The following is an 8182-nucleotide window of genomic DNA, read 5'->3' as shown; positions in this document are numbered from 1 at the left end:
CATGGCAACCTTAGTTTAGTATACATTTTTGACCAATGATGGAAGTGAACACATAGAAACGTGTGAGTAATAAGGTTTGTACCCCATGCTGATAATACAGTTGTGTAGCTCTTGATTCATGTCAAAGATAAATAAAGTTTTATTTTTCAAAATAGAAGAATGGAAATCTAAAGCTGTGTACACAGGGTGTGATTCTGGCTGTCAGTTTTGACTATATATAGTCAAAATCAAATAAAAAGTTAGTCAGAATCACACAGTGTTCAGCCACATTCGATGCAGATGCGAAGCCGAAAGGTCACCCCCATTTAGTCTGTATCAAATAGAAAAATAGACTGCGCAGGCAAGACTATATTGATTATCTTGCCTGTGGAATGTATTTGGCCTAGGGCCAAATAGCAAGATAGTTTTAAGCCGCCCATACATGTGCGGCGCATGCTCCAGTGCATTGCAAATTGCATGGTACAAAATGTATGTGCTGCAGGTACTTTTTGAACTAGACTGTATCGCATCTAGTTCAAAACGCACAGTACGGATACCGGATAGCTAAAATCGGATAGTCAAAATTGGATAGTCAAAATCGGCCATGAGCCACAATCGCACAGTGTGTACAGATTAATATCGGACAATACAGACAGATTTACTCAAAATATTTTCCCATCTGCTTCATTTAATATAAACAGTATGATTTTCACAAATGGTACCAATTTGGGTTTCTTATCTCTTATGTGAAAATAGCCTTTTATATTGCAGTTTCTAGAACACAGGATCTCATAGTCGGTCCTCAGAACCCTACACAGTGCATGTTTTGCAGGTCCCCTCACCGAGTCAAGTAAAATAATTAGCTCCACCTTTTAAAATGTGCCAGTCAGTATGAGTACACCTGTCAGGTGACCTGGAAAACATGAACTGTGTGGGGTCCTGAGGACCTAGTTTGTGAACCAACCACTGATCTAAAATAAATATGGAAGTTCTAAATACATGAACAGTACCATCTTATCCTCCTGTGGTGAACAATTGGATTGTTATATATTTGGACTGTGCCAGATAAATCAGGAGTTTGATACTGTCAGCTGTCCTATTGATATGGTCCAGTAAAAACAGGACCAAGCAAGAAATAATTGCATGCATAGAAATGTCTTCTAGTGATCTGAGTCATTTTATTATTGTATTAGTAGTAGTAGTAGTAGTATTGTATCATTGTAATAAAATAATTGTAACAGTCAACCCGTTGTATGATATTTATTTGAACATCAATTGACTCTATAGAAAACCGGCTTTGTGACCAGATTCAAGCACATTGTATAAATAAGTAAATAAATGTTTTTTTTGTTGCAATACACACAGTCATCTTATCCATTTATATATGTGTACACATGTCATTTTACTCCTATATATATGGCAGGTATTAGTTATTACAATACTTAAAGCCAGATGTATCAAGCTTCAAAAAGTGATAAAATGGAGAGTGATAAACACCAGCCAATCAGCTCATACCTGTCATGTTACAGGCGGGGTTTGAAAAATAACAGGTATGAGCTGATTGGCTGGTTATCACTCTCCATTTTATCACTTTTGAAGTGTGATACATCTGGTCCTAAGTGTAGGTCTGCCCACCCTTTTGCATTCATATGTCTATGCATTGAGGGTGGCCCCCTCTCTGGAGACCAGCATCTTATAGACACACCAGTATCCCTGCAAAGTGAGCGCCACCCTGTCTTACGATAGAATTGTTATTTCACTATCTTTTTATGAACACTGTATAGTAATAAAAAGTAAGCAAAAGGTGTACACCTAAAAAGGCTTTTATATTCTGCGTGCTCTTCTGGGGAGACATCTTCCACACTTCAAAACAGCACTTCTTGAAATTGTAAAGAAATTGTAAAAGAAGCCTGCACTCACAAGGAACAAAGGTGGTTCTTGTGTGTGGGATTTAGTACTGGATGCATTTACGTTAAATGTATTGCCTCGGGCAGGGCCACCAACAGGGGGGTGCTGTGGGTAGAGCTGGCCCAGGCCCGACCTTTGGAAGGGTCCGGGCAGCTCATTTTGCCCACAGCAACCCTCCACTGAATGCTGCCTGCGCTGCGCTTGGTCCTCACTCAGCAGGTCCCAAAGCACAGGCTTCTTCAATGCAGGATGCTGGCAGGCAATTAACATGATGCACCAGCTTTTGAGCTAATTAGAGCTTGTGTACCTTTAGCCAATCAGAGCAGCTGCTGGTACACAAGCTCTGATTGGCTCACCAGCCGATGCTGCATTTTAAATGACCGCCAGCACCCTGCATTGAAGAAGCATGTGCTTCGGGACCTGCTGAGTCTGGCAGTAACTCAAGGGAGGGAGGTGGGGAGATGAGGGGAGTGGGAGCGCACTGACAGCAGCCAGGGGGGGGCGGACTGGAAATCAGCCACGAGCCCCAAAATTCCTAGTGGCAGCCCTGGCATCAGGTATGCACTCCATTTAGTATAGTAGTAGTAGTAGTAGCAGCAGTAATAGTAGTAGCATACCTCCCAACATGACCCTCTCCAGGAGGGACACATTGCTCTGTTTCTGGGCTTTCCTCTTAATTTAAATATTAGACAGCTCTATTTTTACACTACATTTTAAATGTCAATTTAAACACACCCCACCTAAATCTAACTATATCTGCACATTACACCTACAGTACAACATAGTTTTGCTGAGTTTTGCTGAGTTGCTTGCTTTTTTTACTTTGCTTTCAAACATGAATCAGACCCTAGTTTATATTGGTTACAACAGCTCTATGTGTTCCAGTCTGTCCAATGGCTGGCAGCTGAATATCAAGCACGGGGGAGCTTCTGTGATTGTGCCTTTAGACTCCAAGGACAAATATTGAGTGTGGATCAAGCAGCCAGAGAAAGCAGTGGAGTGCAGGTACACCATTGACATTAGAAGAATGCACAACAGCCTCTGTCTTATCTGACCACCAGCACACCATTGGACTTGGCTCCTGGTCTGTATTATGCAGTGCTCAGTGTTGAGGATTTATATGGAGGAGGCCTTGAAGGGCTTGATTAGGCAACTGAAGAGGGTAATTACCTTTTAGAGAACCTAAGACCATGGTTGTTGTGGTTCTGCCACCCAGTAGTGCCCTGTTACCAAACATATGCTCCAGTATGACATACTGTAGAGAGTACACCCAGAGTAATGACAATATAGCCACAGTTCCCATAGTCCTGATCAGTACTATTTTTCTGGAAAAATAGGTGCAGGAACTCCAGGTCTGGGGTTGGATCAATTAAATAAAAAATAATATATATAATAAAGAGAGGGAGGGAGAGATAGATGTGTATATTGCATTTAGAAACAAAGGCACTTACATGTGACTTTAAAATAAAACTTATCTTATGGAAAGTACATTTGTAGTTCCTGATGATGTCATATGTAATTAGAGGTTCAGGAACTGAGTTCCTGCTGGTTCCTGCTGAAAAATAGCACTGGTCCTGATGCTGCTGCGTGTTTCTTGTGAGATATTTATCACTACCAGGGAGGGCATAGGGGCAATGATCTGTAGCTGCATGTCCCCAACCTTAATAATGATACAGGGTGAAGAATTTTGTTACTATATACAAGCACCTACATGTTGGTGAAAAATAAATATCTCGCTGGCGGCCTGATGGTACCTCCCCACCCCCCAGTAACCCAAGTAAGTCCAGAAACAGGCCAAGCTAAAACCAGAGTGGTCAAGTCTTGGCCTAAGCTCTGGGCATCAGAAGAAAGAAGAATATTCAGGAAATAAGCCATCACACTCAGCTGGCTCTGTAAACATATATCTTAGAACAAAAAGAGAGGTTATTTAGCACAGGACAGTATACAATGTTATTATTAAGGAACAACAATCAAAAGAGATGTAAGCAATACTCAATTATTAAAACATATTGTTCTTGCACCATGGTGCTGAATAGCAGTACTCAAACGGTGATTCACAAGTGGTGGATTAAAATAGAACTCCTTGGTGGTGCACTATTATTATAAATGCAGATTATTATAAATGCAGATTATATTAAATGCAGATTAATGCAGACCTCTGCGTTAGGCTGCCCGCCGCCCCGCTGTACACTTGCCTCCCCCGCCTGAATCTGTTCACTAGCATGCAAGTGGATTTGTACGCTTACACATCTATTTGCATGCGGTTGCATGGAGGAAAAAAATCATCCGATGGTCGCGTTACTTTTATCCTGGAAAGGGGGGCGGGCGCTGACGTCAGCTGCACACCCCAAGCAGGCATCAACAGACTTGCCTCTGCAGGGGTACACTCAGTAGTTTTATAGGCACCACCATAAAACTCTGGACGTTCCCCTGATTCCTCCCTATGCCGACCCATTTCCCACCCACCCATTGAGCAAATGGCCCGGCGTGTGACTACTCTCAGTGCACTCATAGATATAATCAATTTCCTATGCACTAAAGGTACCCATACAGTTATACAATTTGGGCTGTTTTCACCCGATTATGGTGGATCGGGAATAAAAACGGATGAAAAGTGCTTATTTTAAATCTGTTCAATTTAGAATGTATGCAGCTTACTTTGTTTATAGTAATATTGTACATTGCTTTTGCATCTACTGTAACCCCATTTTCAAGTTGGAGGAAAATACGATGGGTAAAATGTAATAGGATGAGAGAATCAGAAAGTGAGATTTGGTAAGAAATCTCCAGTATTTTTAAAGTGGCAATCATTTGCACTGCAATACCAGTTTGTTTCTGCAGTGTAAAGGATTGTCGCTTTAAAAAAATGGAGATTTCTTACCAAATCTCTCACCCTATTACATTTCACCCATATACCTCATCTGTAACATTCGAATAGAGCATCACACTGTATTTTTTTTATCAGAACACTCAATTAACATCGTTAAGCAATTATAATAAAAAAAAAAGATGTCTTCTCAAAAAAATGGGGAACTCCATAAAAAAGATAAGGGTCAGGGACCAGATTTGGCAATAATTTTCAAGGTAAAACCATCGTTGTGGTGGATTGCCCCTTTAAAACAAACCTCAGAGTTCAGAGGATATTTCATCTGGTCCCAGGTCTTAATGAGCGCATGAGTGCATTTTCTTTATCTTCAATTTGTTGTAGATACAAGTTAAGGATGGCCACAGGTTGAGTAACCATCGATTGTCACAATCAATGATACCTTTGATGGTTAACATCGATGGTGTGAAACCATCTGCAAAGCAACCATTAATGGTTTCACCTACAGATAGTCACCGCTGCTTTACTGTGCACTGGGCTGTGGGTCAACCAGAGCCGGTTAGTGTGGCTTATCTGGTGCATCAGGGTGTCCTGGCACCTTGAAGAAAGTTAAAATTACGTTTTTGTGTCATTGATGGCAGGGAACCATCTGGTTCATTCCCATCGATGGTAAAAGTATTCAACAATGGGCATAGACCATGGATGATTTTGAATCATCAGTGGTTGATGACCATCCCTAGTTAGAACCAGATGAAACAACACTGTAATACTGTACCTGCCAATGTTGTCTGAATTGTAGAGAATTCTCCCTCGCAAATTCTTTTTGGGATAAGGGCTTCCTGGCTACTGTGATTAAGAACAGCAAGCCCAGACCGCAAAAAGCTTTGAAAGAGACAGAGACAAGCTGCCAGGTGCAAAGATGGCTGAGATTCCGATCCACACACCTGTAAAGAAAGTATTTCCACATGTGAGGATCTGGAGGAAATATTGTGTAGAGTTGTGTAGTTAAATAACTCACAAATTAATATGCTTCATAGTATATATATTAGAGATGTGCGGGTTCGGATTTACTCGGATTTACCCGGAACTCAAAACGGGATCTTATTGGCTATCGGCTGTCACATGATTTGGATTCAAAACGTGTGACAGCTGATAGCCAATACGATCCCGTTTTGAGTTCCGGGTAAATCCGAGTAAATCCGAACCTGCACATCTCTATATATGTATATATATATATATATATATATATATATATATATATATATATATATATATATATATATATAGAGAACAGACTCTTGTTTCGCGCCACTTATTTGTTTGATATTATACTCTGGCTGCCGTACTCACAAGAACCCCTGTTGGATGGGGGAAAGAAGAATATGGATAGCAGTTGTGAGTTGGCGCCCTTTTTTATGCCTTTAAGTACTGGGTCTCTATTAGCCTTTGATGAATAATAACGTGGATAAGAGTAAAGTCCAAAACTTTGAAAATATTTATTAAAAGGTCTTTAAAACCACTTAGTAGTGGTGAATATTCCAGATCATAAAAAGTTTTTCACATTAGCAAACAGATGTTCCCAACGCGTTTCGTCCCTGCAAGGGACTTCATCAGGGGTTTGCGAACTTATTAGAAACAATTTCCCCGAATCTCGTATGTGGGATAAAACACCAACCAGGAATGGATAGATACACTCTTATTGGAAAGCTCTCATCCAGTGGTCAATATTGGATCAAGAACTCGTAGTTTCTTGTAAAGGTTATATCGGTGAATTTGCAGCCTGGTAGCTTTAAGGGTTTGGGTGGTTGGAGAGTTCCTCCTATATGATTATCTCCAGTATGGAATTGGTTGAACAATAAAATCAATTATAACCCGCATACAAATTGCAGTTTTTTGTTCCGCAAATGGTTCTCACTGTCCTTTTGGAGGTGTGTACCGGTGAAAGGCCTTTCACCGGTACACACCTCCAAAAGGACAGTGAGAACCATTTGCGGAACAAAAAACTGCAATTTGTATGCGGGTTATAATTGATTTTATTGTTCAACCAATTCCATACTGGAGATAATCATATAGGAGGAACTCTCCAACCACCCAAACCCTTAAAGCTACCAGGCTGCAAATTCACCGATATAACCTTTACAAGAAACTACGAGTTCTTGATCCAATATTGACCACTGGATGAGAGCTTTCCAATAAGAGTGTATCTATCCATTCCTGGTTGGTGTTTTATCCCACATACGAGATTCGGGGAAATTGTTTCTAATAAGTTCGCAAACCCCTGATGAAGTCCCTTGCAGGGACGAAACGCGTTGGGAACATCTGTTTGCTAATGTGAAAAACTTTTTATGATCTGGAATATTCACCACTACTAAGTGGTTTTAAAGACCTTTTAATAAATATTTTCAAAGTTTTGGACTTTACTCTTATCCACGTTATTATTCATCAAAGGCTAATAGAGACCCAGTACTTAAAGGCATAAAAAAGGGCGCCAACTCACAACTGCTATCCATATATATATATATATAAATAAAAACACAACACTGTAATGTCATTGTTGCCCTACAGTTAATAAATCTAGAAGCTTGTCTTATATGTGTAATGTAATGTTTACTCTGTGTATTCTAGAATGTGAGTCACTTGTCAATGGGAATGTTAACATTCATATTCTCAGAATACCACCAGGGTGGATGAAACATTAGAAACATTAGAAACTGAAGATGTGCCTTTATAGTATACCTGGACTGTACCTACAATAGAGTTTAAAGCTGGGTCCCATTCAGCATATGTGAGCTGGCAGTGCCAGGTAACACATGCACACTGCACCTGTAAGTGTTGGGATTCCAGGGGAAGATTTGAAGAATAAAACATAATAAAACCAAAATGTTTGAACCTAAGGAAAATAAATAGAAAAAAAAAAATCTATTTTATTTGAAAAGTAAACCATTTTTATCTTGGTACCCTATCTCTTATCATGATTCTGAGATGGTAATAGCATAGGATGGTACTTCTACTACCACTGTCCTTGATAGATATGCCCTAACTAGTTTACCATGATTTGAGAGGGACAGCTATGGCATGAGAGCTCCGGGGATGGCCATTCGCTGGTGACAATGTACTATTCAGAAAATGATAAATACTGAGAACCTTTAAAAACAGAGAAAATTTGTAAAAAAATTGGTGTATTTGTATCCAGAAATACACTTATTTTTGACATTTACTATCCCGAAAATACGGCAATTCGAATTCGTATTGATGTGCTATCAATACGAATACGAATTGCCGTATTTTCGGGATAGTAAATGTCAAAAATAAGTGTATTTCTGGATACAAATACACCTATTTTGTACAAATTTCCTTTAGTAAATTTCCCCCATACTGTCCTTTAACTTAACAGCCACATGATTCAGTACATCTTTTTGATAGTATTATACACAGTGGTGGATATGCCATTAGGGATGTGTTTAGGGGCAA

The 8182-nt window shown here is 39.8% G+C and overlaps 1 long non-coding RNA gene across 1 annotated transcript in view; it reads right to left on the bottom strand.

Annotated features, from left to right (window-relative positions):
- Nucleotides 1-2219: 2219 nt before the first annotated feature.
- LOC146074773 (uncharacterized) overlaps nt 2220-8182 on the bottom strand; it is a 38455-nt gene continuing 32492 nt past the window's right edge. Inside the window, exon 4 of the long non-coding RNA XR_014473454.1 lies at nt 2220-5655. This is a non-coding gene — a long non-coding RNA (uncharacterized LOC146074773). The remainder of the gene's footprint in view (nt 5656-8182) is intronic.

Source organism: Crinia signifera, chromosome 4, assembly GCF_055691185.1.
Source record: "Crinia signifera chromosome 4, ASM5569118v1, whole genome shotgun sequence".
NCBI classification, from domain to species: Eukaryota; Metazoa; Chordata; class Amphibia; order Anura; family Myobatrachidae; genus Crinia; species Crinia signifera.
Note: the sequence above shows the minus strand (reverse complement) of the source record. Positions and strands in the feature narration are given on the sequence as shown.